General features: G+C 37.7%; 1 pseudogene; it reads right to left on the reverse strand.

Moving 5' to 3' along the window:
- Positions 1-541: 541 nt before the first annotated feature.
- Positions 542-4,874, reverse strand: LOC131069453 (beta-1,3-galactosyltransferase pvg3-like; annotated as a pseudogene).
- Between the last annotated feature and the right edge of the window lie 8,101 nt (positions 4,875-12,975).

Here is a 12,975-nt window from a genome sequence, read left to right on the forward strand (position 1 = left end):
CGTGTGGAGGAGATTATCTCCTCCACATCATCGCAGAAGTGACCACGTCACTCATCGCAGATGCTTCACATCTGCAGTCGCCTCCAAATTTTGCAGTATCCGCCTCCTTGATTATTCCCCAAATAGTTCTCTGTGGTCCTATTTCTCATTTTAATATAAATTATATAAATAAACAAACTTTATATCTCTTAATTATTAAACTCAACTTTATACTAATAATTAAAAATTTGATCCAAAAATTATAAACTTCCAAACCGAATTTTTCCGAGCAATAATATTCCTTTCTTACAAATCGATCTATTTCTTCTAGTCCTAAGCTATTAGAAAAAAATATACAGTATATTATTTATAGCTTTATAGCAACATGTAAAAGTGGCATGAACTCCTTACTACTCTGTTGTTGAACCCTACATTGACAACACAATCCATGATTTTTTAATTTTTTGAGACTATAATAATCAAATTTCTAACTATGTAATCTCTACGAAGAAAAAATTTGAAAAATGAAAGAGAAAAGTTCGACACAGACATCCTCCTCAACCTAGTATATATGATACAGCTTGGATTCCTTGAGTTTAGATGAAAAACTGAAGTAATTGAGGACAGTGAACCACCTCACCCTGTCCTTGAGCTTATGTACAGCAATGGTCTCAGGAATGAATTCATGAGAACAAGGGGCATTGGAGAAAGGAAAGTCATACATGGCAGGCTTATTGTTAAACCTATTCTTAGCCTTCTTCCCTTCATCTAACCATCTCCCTACCATCAGATCCTCTGGCCCCACTGAATTATTCTTAGCAATAGGAGACTCCTCAATCCACTTGACCAAATCCCATGAAAGTGCATATCCCATACCAGACATGTACTTGTCAAAAGGATCCACTTTCTCACATGGTAAAACAAAGCCATAGTAAGTGTCAATCCTTGGCAAAGGCTTCAGTGACTCAGCCAACTTGTCAATCCTAAAGAAAACGTCATCATCTGCCTTCATAACATAATCATACTGCAATCCAATCTTTGGCAAACTGGAGAAATAAGTATAAGTCTTACCTTGGTCCATGTTCTCTTCACAGTTCAGTATGATGATATCATTGTAGCTCATGATCTCCAGAGGCACAAGGATTCGTTGATCCTCCTTTGTCAGATTGCAGAACACAAATCTCACGTCTACTTTTGCATGAGCTGTGGATTGGCTTCCATAAATCGTACGAAGGAAATGTCTTCTTTCATACAGATCTGCCCTTTCAGGATTCCAATCAGAATACTGAACTCATAGACAATCTCTATGTCTTTGCTCTTATCATATTCTATTGCAGTGACAGTCTCCTTCATACCATCTGTGCAGTTCTGAACTTCTTGTGGGCAGCTACAGTTGATGAAGATCTGACTGTCTTGAGAACCCACATGAGTATTCTCATCTGATCTCAGAAGAAATGATGGCAACGATGATTTGAGACTGTCTGTATTAGAATTATACAGCAATACTGTGGTAAAACTAGATGAGCTTTTAACAATTTGTCTGAATTCTGATAGATTGAGTAAGGCTAATAAGAAGACAATGAATGTGAATAGACATAGCAGCCCTGTCCCCATTACTGAGGTGGGGAGGAAACAATGATAGGGTTTTCTAGTGTCCTTCATGAATCCTCTCACAAAAAGTTTACTATATAACTATAAGACCATTAGATGAGGGTGTTGCTTCAACTGCCACCTGTAAATAAACATCCCTTTTATATTATTTATCCTTCTCTTTAAATCCTCTGAAGAGAGTTTTCTTTTCTTTTTTCTTGCTACTAATGGGTATTCAATGCTGCATATGCAGTGTTAGTTGTCTTCTGATAGAAATGAAACATTTGTTGACTTAGGAGAATTATATGAATTATATTTCACATTTACTCTTGTGTTATGTTTACTGCCATACCACGCAACTGGATATTCAAGTTTTTGAACTAGTGCACTCAAAAACAGTTTTAAATCCAGTCCCTTGGGAGTATATTCAAGTTTTTGAAAAGCATGCCAGTCCGACAAACTAAATTATGGAGGGCACATGGCAGGTCAGCGCCTTCACGCCCATTAACATGGGATTGATGAAGAGTACAAGATGAATTAGGGTTATTGCCTGTCTGGTTGGGTTTCTGAATTTCTTTTAAGTAGAGGAGAGAACGCTTCTAGCCAGAGAGAAATAGAGTATGAAATAATTTCCTAGTGGACTTGAACTGGTGTTTTTCAATTAAAAAGCTCAAGGAGTAAGTAAGATTTCATTACCCGGCTCAGGTTTATGTAAGTTTGTCTCTTAATTGGAGCGCATCGATAATTGCACCGTTCATAGAAGTAATTACCTCAAAACTCAGCGCACTAGATTAGGATGATTACGTACGTATTAAGTTCAGGGTTCATGTGAAACGGTTCGTACTTTATAATTAACTACTGATACTAGAATTAAAAAACAAGTTAAGTCATTGGGAGAATAATATTTTACTATGAGGGGTTTCTTGTGATTTGTTTTAACTATCACACGTTGGGTCGTGTTGTTGTTATGTATGGTATTTCTATGATCATAGACATCTTAATGATCTGCAAAACTTTTGCCCTACATTCGTATAGCCTCCCTTTGGGGAGATAGGTGGTGCACATTGTCTTTTACAGGGGAAGATTTTAAAGAGTGATTCTACTTCCATGGAGAAAAGTAAAGGTTGAGATGAGGTTGTGGTTTGGATTGCTATTTATAATCACATCAAGAAGGAGCTTAATTTGGATAAGCATTGTAATGCCAAATTAAAATAAAGCTCTTTAATGTGTTGTGGATTCAAACCAGGTTAAGAGGTATTCATGTTTTCTTGTGGCATTTCACCATTTTTTTTGGTTCTCACACTTGGGATGTAGTGGCTTTTTCCTCGTGTAATGTCATTTAGTGTTCCTTCTTGTTTTTGGTTTTTGGAGGTTGTTTCTCCCACTTCTTTGTATGAGTTTGACCCCTCTAGTTCATAGATCGAACCTGAAGCATGCAAAATAATAAAAAACATTTTAAAATTTGACAGAAAATAGTTATAGATTTAAAATTAGCTTAAACAAAATTAAAAATAAATAAATATATTTTTTTTCAAGATGAATTCATAATTATATTAAATAAATATTGAAAAGGAAAACTGCAATGAATATATAAAACTGCAATGAATTTTAATATAGCTTATTATTGGGAAAAGAGTAAGAAGATGAGAGGAAAGAAAAAAAAAACAATTAGCACTAAATATTTGTCAATTAAAGATATATTCAAATCAACATTTTAGTTTTAATTTAAAAATATTGATTATAAGGATAGTCAAATGATGATAGTTTTATAAATGATAGTTTTATTAAAAAATAGTTTAATGGTTGTTGAATTATCTTCCTATTATTTATGAAAAAATTACACTAAACTATTTTGACTATAATAATCTGCACATGGTTGATAATTAATCAACAAGGATTTTGGTTTTGGTAAAATTTATCACATTTTAATTCATATAAATAATATTTTACTTTCAAATGACTCTTTCACACATTTAGCTTGGCTCTCCATAATTTTTCATCATTTCTTTGGTTTCATCCATCCCTAAAGTCTATTGCTTGCCTATAATTTTGTTAACTATTCACTCTAAAAAATAAACTATGAATTCATGGATATCATATCAATCATAATAATTACTTGATAATCATAGTGTAGGTTGAAGCTTATAATTTTCATGAAGATTATAATTGTCATGAAGATTATTGACAATTTTAATCACATGGAAGTATGCAACCAATTACCATGATCAATATATGACAAACATTAGTAAGTTAGTGACAAGAGATTTTATTATTTCTCCATTTTGTCTATTGATTTGTCTATTTACTTTCACTATTATACATGATATTCAAACTTTTGAGTACTTGTTGGTGACCTTAAAATTTTCTAAAATAATTGAGTGTATAATATTTTTTGGTTTTGCGTAATGTTGATCTGATCTATTATATTTTTTTTTATCCAAATTTTAAATTATTTATGATATCAATTGATAAAAATGAATTATTTATCAAATATTATTTTTCTATTAGAGTTGATAACTAATCCCAGATCTTCCAGAAATCAGCTACAACCAAAACACCTATCACATTTAAAGATTGATGCTATGCAACCTTGAGAGGGTATTGATCCAAAGATGAATCTAATATTAAAATCAAATTGTAAATGAAATCAAATATATGACAATGAATAGAATGAATTCTTATAAAAACATAAAGATGAAACCCATTTCCCTTCTTTTCTTTCCTTTCTTTTCCTTTCTTTTTCAACTTTTCCTCATTTCCTCATACCCCTTTCTAGAGGTTGGGTGTTGCTTGTTCACTTTTGGGGGCCAGATAGCCTCGACGCTCAGCCCCCATTGTTTCCCTACTATTCCTTGGACCCCTGTCCCCCTTTTAGGGATCAAGCATTGAGGGTGTCAAAAATCTCCCCACTAATTACTAGCTCCCATAGATCATTAGAAACCATAATGATCTTAATTTTGGTTGTAGTTATCCCAACACAACACTCAGATAGAACTAAGATAAATTTCTAGCTTTTGTTAATTACAAAATAGGATTTACAAAATATTTCAAACTTAGATTAAAAAAAACTACAATCAAATCTTTTGATTTGGAGCTTTACCCATAACTAACTTTTTGAAACTATCTAAAACTGCATTGAACTCCCTATTCTTCTATCCATCTAGAGTTATTGTTGTCTTCTTCCTTTGAATAGAACTACCTGCTATTGCAATGCACTCTTTCTTCACATTCACAAACTTTGTTGCTGCTGCAACATTCCCTATGCTTTCCTCAGTGAACTTATAATTGCTGCTCACACCATTCATTCTTATTGTTGCAAGAACATTATCATTTTGGTCTGTTGATGTTATTGTCAAAATTCTATCCCAGTCAATGGGTCCTTGGTCTACCCGTGAAGTTGAGTGGCTCCAAATGAACCCACCAGGGATCAAGTCTCCAAGATCATGAAGGATGAGGCCAGAATCGTACCTCAGATGAATTTGATGAAATGGATACCTCTTAGTGCTAACAAATCTAAACGTCCATAAAAAAAATAAAAAATTCCATACCATTTTCAAAATTCAAACTTACTTACCAAATTAAATTGCTACTATGCATTATTCTCCATTTTTGCGAGGTTTTTGGAGATCTTTCTTCAGTGACAACTGGTAGAGTGTATTTCGAGGAGTTAGAAGCCCAACGGTCACAACCGTGACAATCAGTTAGTAAGGAGATAGTGGATCTATGTCTAAATTGAAAACCAGAAGGTTGCAGACACCTGCATGTCGTGCACGGGTCTACCAGAAGGTTGATTAAACTGTCCGAATTTTTTTCTGAAGGAGCAGCATACCCACATTTTGGTATTCTTCAAGTTCTGCTCTTCTGCCCGTAAGATCAAAGAGCAGTTTAATCAGAAGTGTTAACAAAATATATCAGCCAAGATATATCAACATGGGGTCTGTGCAGGAAGAAGCTAATGGCTTTGCACAGAGTTACAAAATGATCATTTAAAGGTTCAGAAGAAAAAGGTGCAGTAAATTTGGTTTTGCGCAATCCAGATCTTTCAGATTTTAAAAGTGCTCTGCATGGACGAATCTAGGGTTATTGGAGCATGGGTTGATGTGGGCTGGGAAGATCAGCCGCATGTCCCATAGCTAGTCTTCACGAAGGGAAAATGGGTAGATATGGCAACGTAGAATTGGTTAAGGGCAGACTTACGAAATTTCAAACCACTCTCCAAGTATTTTCGGGGTTTTTTCAGAGGTCCAAGCAGTGGAAATTGGTGGAGTATGGACATATCTTGTGAAGGGAATCAACAATTTTTGGATTGTAGGCATTTTGGTCAGGGCCTGCGGCAAAAGTTTATCCCAAATCATTTAAAGGGGCTTCCGGCTAAACAATCTATAGAGCTGGGAGGAAAACCGTCCTATGCAAAAGTTGTGAAGTTTCCATCTGTAGATGAGGCAATTAGGGCTTCTCGGCTGAACATTGGTGAAAAGATGATGGACAAACAATCTAACAGTAACCCGCTTGAGTTATCTTCGTCACATCAAAAGGGGGATAAGGTAAGGGAATCTTCGACATCAGGAAAAGATGATAAGGTAAGTGAAAATCAAACCGGCTCTGATTTAGGAGGTGGGTCTTCACAGGTATGGGATCTTGTTCCATGCATTGATTTACTTGATTCTATTGGGGATTTGAAAGCTCATTGTTTGCATACACATGCTATTTCTGGGTAAATATGGGGGGATGCAACTAGTTTATCTAAATTTCATCATAAATTGTAGAAAAAATGGTTAGATATGCATTATTTTCAATTACTCTCTGCAAATGCATTTATTATTGTTTTCAACTCTTCTTTTGTTAGGGATGAAGTTTTAAAATCTTCACATTACTGGTTTGGTAAAAATTTAGTGTTTGTTTAGGCTTGGAAACCATTTTATGTCCCTGCTTGGTCAAGCTTTAAATTAGTTCATTTCTGGTTTGGCTTGCCCAAATTACCGTTTGAATTTATGGACCCAGAGGTTTTGGAACAAATTGGTAATACTTGTGTTTCTTTCTTATCATCAAGATTTGATTTTGTGGAGGGGGAGGTTTTGGTAAAAATTTGTGTCTTGACTAACCCTAATAATGTTTGCCCTCGAACCTGTATCATTAAATCTCATGAGGGTATCTGGAAACAACCAATTAATAAGTTGGAGAAAGAATTTGGTAAAACTTCCTTGCAATTGGATGCTCCTTTGCTTATGGATTTTTTGAAATCCTCTATTCTAGATAAGGCAGAACATTGCTTGGGTAGTAACGATAATCCATTTCTGGATAAACTATTAGTTAATGGTTCCACTACGAAACCTCCCACTACTTTTGAGGTTAACCAGGCTATGAGGGATGTTGGGAAGCAAGAGGTTTATGTTGTGTCTCATGATCCGGAGTCTGTAGGGGTTTTTACAAGTAAGGATAAGACAGTAGCTCACCAGAATATTGTGGTTTTAGGGGACAACAATGTGGATGATCTGCTTCCAAATCTCACTACTTTGAATTCCTTGGATAAGTCACTAAATGATGGTGGTGGGAATCCTGTCTGTCCTGTGAAGTCAAAAGAATACTTAGAAAGTTGTCAAGGGATTGGTTAGATTTTTGCGAAGAATGATGGGGTTGTTTCAGAGTCTAATGTTGGGGTTTCTTCTCTAGGGTTTCCTGATGATGCTATCCTTGCTCAACAAGTCAAAGAATTGGTGTCTGATTCTTCGCAACATATTGATGTGGATGTGGATAATAATGCCACCTTAGGAAATCATATTCAGTTGGGGGACATTCCTATTATTGTGCCAGATGAAAATCTAGTTCACCAAGTAAATGATCTTTTTAAAGATCATGAGCATCAGATGGATGAGGACATTACAAATAGGGTTATCTGTTCCATTGAGAATGACTTGGGGGGAATTAAATCGACCCTTCCTATTTCTGCATGTGCTAACCCTTTTGAGATTTTGGCCTCATCAGAAGTGGGAATCATAGATAATTTAGCCATGACTTCTCCTAAGTCAAGTAAGAGTTTATCAATTATTCAAACTACTCTAATTAGGGCTTCATCTGTGGATTCTCCTGGTAGGGCACTAGTACATTCGGAGCTGATTTTCGACGACCATTTGTTGGATTTTTGACAAATTTTTGTCGGAGTGTCGACAAAATCCACCGTCGAAAACTCAACGTCGGATTGGTCGATGATGCCATGCCCGTCGGAAATTCGACAATCCAATGGACTCTGCCGACGCTCAAAGAAGTCATCAGTCAAAAGCTTGGTATTCGTCGTAATTCCGAAGATGATCATTTTTATAAAAAAAATAAATATAAAAGAGCCATCGAAGGAAGGAAGTTCTTTCAATTTGTTTTAAATCCTAAGGGGGTTCAAGGTTTAGGTTTTAAGTCACTTCAATGCCTGAGAAAAGCCCTTTTGGTTTCTAATTTGGCTTTACTGTACTGTTCACTTAAGCGATGGGTCCATTTATCATAAAAGTGTTCTCCCCTTGTCATTTACCTAGGCGGTCCCTTTAAGTATTTTATTCTTGTTCGCTTTTAATCTGCCTTTTCTAATGTCCGTCAGGCCTTATAAGTATCATGCGATTTTCTATTGATCTGACGACCTGCGTTGATTCGCAACCAAAAAGTGCTCGAAACTTAGTTTCCGCGAAGTAGTGAAAGGTGAAGGTGGAACTGGCATATAGGTTTGGACCAAAGCTAAACACCGATCAAGTTTCATCTGATCGGACAGACATCATGGTTTCGTGAGATCAAGCTGAATGTGTTTTAACCTTCGCGAAGTGGCGAAAGGGTTTGGCGGGTCCCAGAGATAAGCGATCTTCTTTGGTTAAAGAATGATTAGGCTGGAAAAAGATCAATGGCTTCTCATTGTTTCGTGGCCGAGAGATGCACAAGTTATACCTTTAGCGAAATAGCGAAAAGGTGGAGGGTCCCGCTAAGAGTGGTAGTAAATGTGGTAACCCTAGTTGGCGATGACATGGCGGTGACAAGGCACTCAGTTGGTGGTATGCAGTGGGTCCGGGCAAGGTTGTCATAAAAAAAGTAAACAACAAGCAAGTTCTTGAGATCTAATGGCTCACGTGAATTCGCAAAGATAAGATGCTAGCAAGTTAGTCATTGCGAAGTAGCGAAAAGGCCGATGGGCCCAAGGGACAAGCATGGCATGAAGTTAAAAGCAGATCAGGTCTGTTCTGATCTAACGGTTCTCGTGGTTTCATGGCTGCAAGACAAATGAAGAATAATGTTCACAAAGTCGCGAAAGACAGGTGGAAATCACACGGAGGAGTGACGTGGCATAACAGCTGCCACTTTTTGTAGAGCTTGGAAAAAGATCAATGGCTTCTTGTTGTTTCATGGCCGAGAGATGCACGAGCTATACCTTTAGTGAAATAGCGAAAAGGTGGAGGGTCCCGCTAAGAGTGGTAGTAAATGTGGTAACCCCAGTTGGCGATGACATGGCAGTGACAAGGCACTTAGTTGGCGGTATGCAGTGGGTCCAGGCAGGGTTGTCATAAAAAGAGTAAACAACGAGCAAGTTCTTGAGATCTAACGGCTTGTGTGAATTCGTAAAGATAAGATGCTAGCAAGTTAGTCATTGCAAAGTAGTGAAAAGGCCGATGGGCCCAAGGGACAGGCATGGTATGAAGTTAAAAGCAGATTAGGTCTATTTTGATCTAACGGTTCTCGTGGTTTCATGGCTGCAAGCCAAACGAAGAATAATGTTCACAAAGTCGTGAAAGATAGGTGGAAATCCCACAGAGGAGTGATGTGACACGTGGTTTAAAAAAGTGGTTGAGGGCCCACCTAGATGTAACTGGCAGTTATGTGGGAATAGTAAAAGGGAACACATGGCGGATTAAGGGTGGAACCAAAAGGAGTTTCCAGGACTAATGGCCGACTGCCATGTGGCATTTATTAACCGGATAACAAGTGGGGTAAGTAATTCCTGGATAAAGGGCCCACTTAAAAGGCATTCATCTCAAGATTGATCCAACGCTTCTTGTTGTTTCGTGACCCAAAGATGCCCACAGCTTAACCTCGATGAAATGGCGAAAACCGTTAGCCGTCAAGATGAGGCGTGGTTAGTTAAAAGGATTGACGGTCCCGGTTGGAGTTAAAGGCCGGGTGATTTGAGTTTGATCTAACGCTTGGCGCGGCCTCGCGAAGGAAAAGTGCATGACTGTTAAACTCCGTGAAGTGGTGAAAAGGAGGTAGGGCCCGACACTAAAGCAAAGAGATTAAACGGAGATAAAGGTGATTTAAGTTCTCGAGATCCAACGACCAGCATTGTTTCGCGAAAGAAAAGAGCACAGGTTTTATGTTCTGTGAAGTAGTGAAAGAGCAAAATAGAGGAAAGACTTAGAGAAATTATGACCCATTGGAGCTAGTTTTGAATTTGATTTGGCGAATTTAATTCTGAAAAGAAAGTCGAAGAATGCGGAGTTAATTTCTAAAAACTTAAATGCCAACTTGCCCTTTTCAGTCTGCATCAACTTGATTGCTAAGTATTGTTTCATCGAAGTTTGTTGCAGAGCGATTTTCTTCAGGCGAATAATCAGGTTTCTTGTGCTTTTCTTGATAACTCTTGGTTTGTTCTCAAATACTGCTATGTGACTTACTTCATTAGAGGTCTGTGCTAGCTTCTAGTGGTATAATTGTTTGACCAAAATGGCATCCAGAAGAGAATTTACAGGGAAAGTGAATTACCAGGACCGAAATATCTGTGATGAATTTTTAGAGCAATTAACCATGTCCACCAATGCTGGGGCTAAGGCCAAAGAGCTAGTACCTAAGAACCCTCATCTAAAAATTGGAGATGGCCTTTATGATAAGGGTAATTGGTTGAGGGACCCTGAAATAGGATTGTCAGGCTTAGGACTCTTCAAAGTCGGTTTTGGGTAGAGGAATTCCCTAGCTCCTTTGAATGGCATATGGGAGCAGGATGTAGGAAAGCTTGTGGTCCCAGGTGTTTTTTTGGATGTAGATTTGTTAGCCCTAATTGCATAGAATTATGCCTCTGTGGCAAGATGCATCAGGAACATAAAGGGATCAGTCTTGATTGAGATAAATGAAGATGAATTCAGGAAAGTGTTTAAACTCAGTGAGTCCTCCAATTTGTTAGAACCTATTGACTTTGAGTCATTTGACCAGGTTTACAACACACAAAGGGATCATCTTAGAAGCGGCCCATTGAAAGAATTCTTTGAAAAGATAGGGGGGTTAACAATTGTAGGCCCCAGCACAATGGAACCATTCTCTCTCAACCTATTCACTCTGAGAGCTAAGGGTATGTATTGGGCATTATGCTAGATTTTTGGAGAGGATGCTGAAAAGAATATGCCAACCCATTATATGTTAATGATTGCACAAATTCTAAACCCCTCCCTAGCAATAACATTTGATTATGCCTCATACCTTGCTGATGCAATTCATAAAGGGCTAGTAGGAATCAAAAATGGTATGGTGGATAGGCCATTTGGATGGTACTCCATGTTAATGCATATGTTTCTGTTCAAAGGGGTTGATTATTTTGGAAAGGAGATGGACCTGATTAAGGTCAAGGATAAAGAGGAGATGCTAGTGCAATTATGGAGTACTGTTCTATCTTGGGATAGAGAAGATGCAAGTTATTTAAAGTTTGATAGATGCTTTACATCTAAAATTAGGATTATTCTATCAGAGAAAACCCTAGAATTCCTAAGGCTCTTTTGGAGTTTCTTAGACCAAAGCAGTTTGTAGAGGATATCAAGATTGTTCACAATTGGGGAGACATATATATGTACCCTGTGTCTACTGTTTTTAGAGTGTTTGGATTTAGAGCACCCCTTTTTTACTACCCTATCAGGTCCCATTGAAGATAGGGATTGCAGAAGTCCTGAGACAAATTGGGGGAATACAAGAAGCAGAGCTAACCAATAGAGGTAAAGGGACTATTTTCCCAACTATTACCATGGATCACCATTTTGTGATCACTAAGGGTGGATGGAGATTTTTTGAAGAATTATTTAAGCCATATAGGCTGTCTACTACAGTGTCAAGATGTGCAGACCCCAAGGATTTTTTCAATGGCATGTTCAAAAAAAGAGCAGTGTGTAGAGGTAGGCCACATCAATTTCAGTTCCCAGAAGATCTGATTAAAAATGAATTCAGCTTAGATGAGAAAGAATCGAGGAAGGAGAAGTGGGTGGCATATAAGAAGGCCCTTGATTTTATCCATCAATTTGACATTGGATATGACCCCCTTTCTAGCTTCAATCCATTTGAGGAGAAAATAAAATTCCTGATTCTTTATTTTGAAGATCTCATGCAGACCTTAAAAGAAAAGAGGGAGGCCATAATTCAAAATGAGCCTGATAAGGCTAAGATGGTATTGGCTAAGCTTGCCTTTACTAGAGATATCCCACGTGGTGACTATGTAATGCATAAAAGGTCAAAGTACACTGTGATAATGCCAGTGACAGGTGAGCTTTCCACTTCAAAAGGGAAGAGGAAAATTGAAGATGTCATTGACATCAGGATTCCCCTAAGAAGCAGAGAGTGGGAAAGAAAATTGAAACTGATGAGCCTCAATATTCTCCATCTCAATCTCCTATCCACATTGGAGATGAACAAGCTGTGGCTGAACAATTATTGCAGTTCGGGAGTCTCAATGAGATTGCCTATACCTATGAGGAGACCCAAGAGGGGATGCCCGAAGGGCCACCTAATGCTGAAATGGATTTGACTGATTGTGAGTTAAAGGGCCAAGAAATGGACCTTATTGTTAAGCAAGCTAGTGAAGAATTCCTAGCTGACAGTAATTTTGTCACATTAGGAGCTTTTATACAGTTTCTATGGAAGCAAAATATTGATCAATTCAAGACTAGATGTGAATAGAGGAAAAGTGAATAGCCTCTTAAAAATACAACTCTGGTAGAAGAAGAGGTTAAGCAAGAAATGATGGAGGAGTTCAAAGAAATCACCTCTAAGAAAGGAAGAGAAATGGTAGCAAAGGCTGGTGTGTTGATTCTCCCTGAATGGGATATAGTTGATGCCTTAGTGCTTGATGTAGTGAGGAAAGAAACAAAGCCTATGGAAGGAGTGACATTCAGCAAAGATAATTCTGCTCTTGTCATGTGGTCTTTAAACAAGGATGAAAACAAAAGAAGGAAGGATGCATCAGATTCTAGCCTCTTAGGAGGCATGATAGTTAAAAGAGTCCAAGACACAGGGGTCATGGAAGCTGCAAGCACAGTCCTAGAGATTTCAAAATTCAGTGTTGCGGTGGCAGAGAAAGAGGCACAAGAAAAGGCTAATCTCCAATTGAAGTTGGAGACTATTTTAAAAGCTTACAATGATGCTAAAGAAGGAATAGCCAACATAGACGGCATAATTGCTAGACTCCAG

This window comes from Cryptomeria japonica, chromosome 6, assembly GCF_030272615.1.
Source record: "Cryptomeria japonica chromosome 6, Sugi_1.0, whole genome shotgun sequence".
NCBI lineage: Eukaryota > Viridiplantae > Streptophyta > Pinopsida > Cupressales > Cupressaceae > Cryptomeria > Cryptomeria japonica.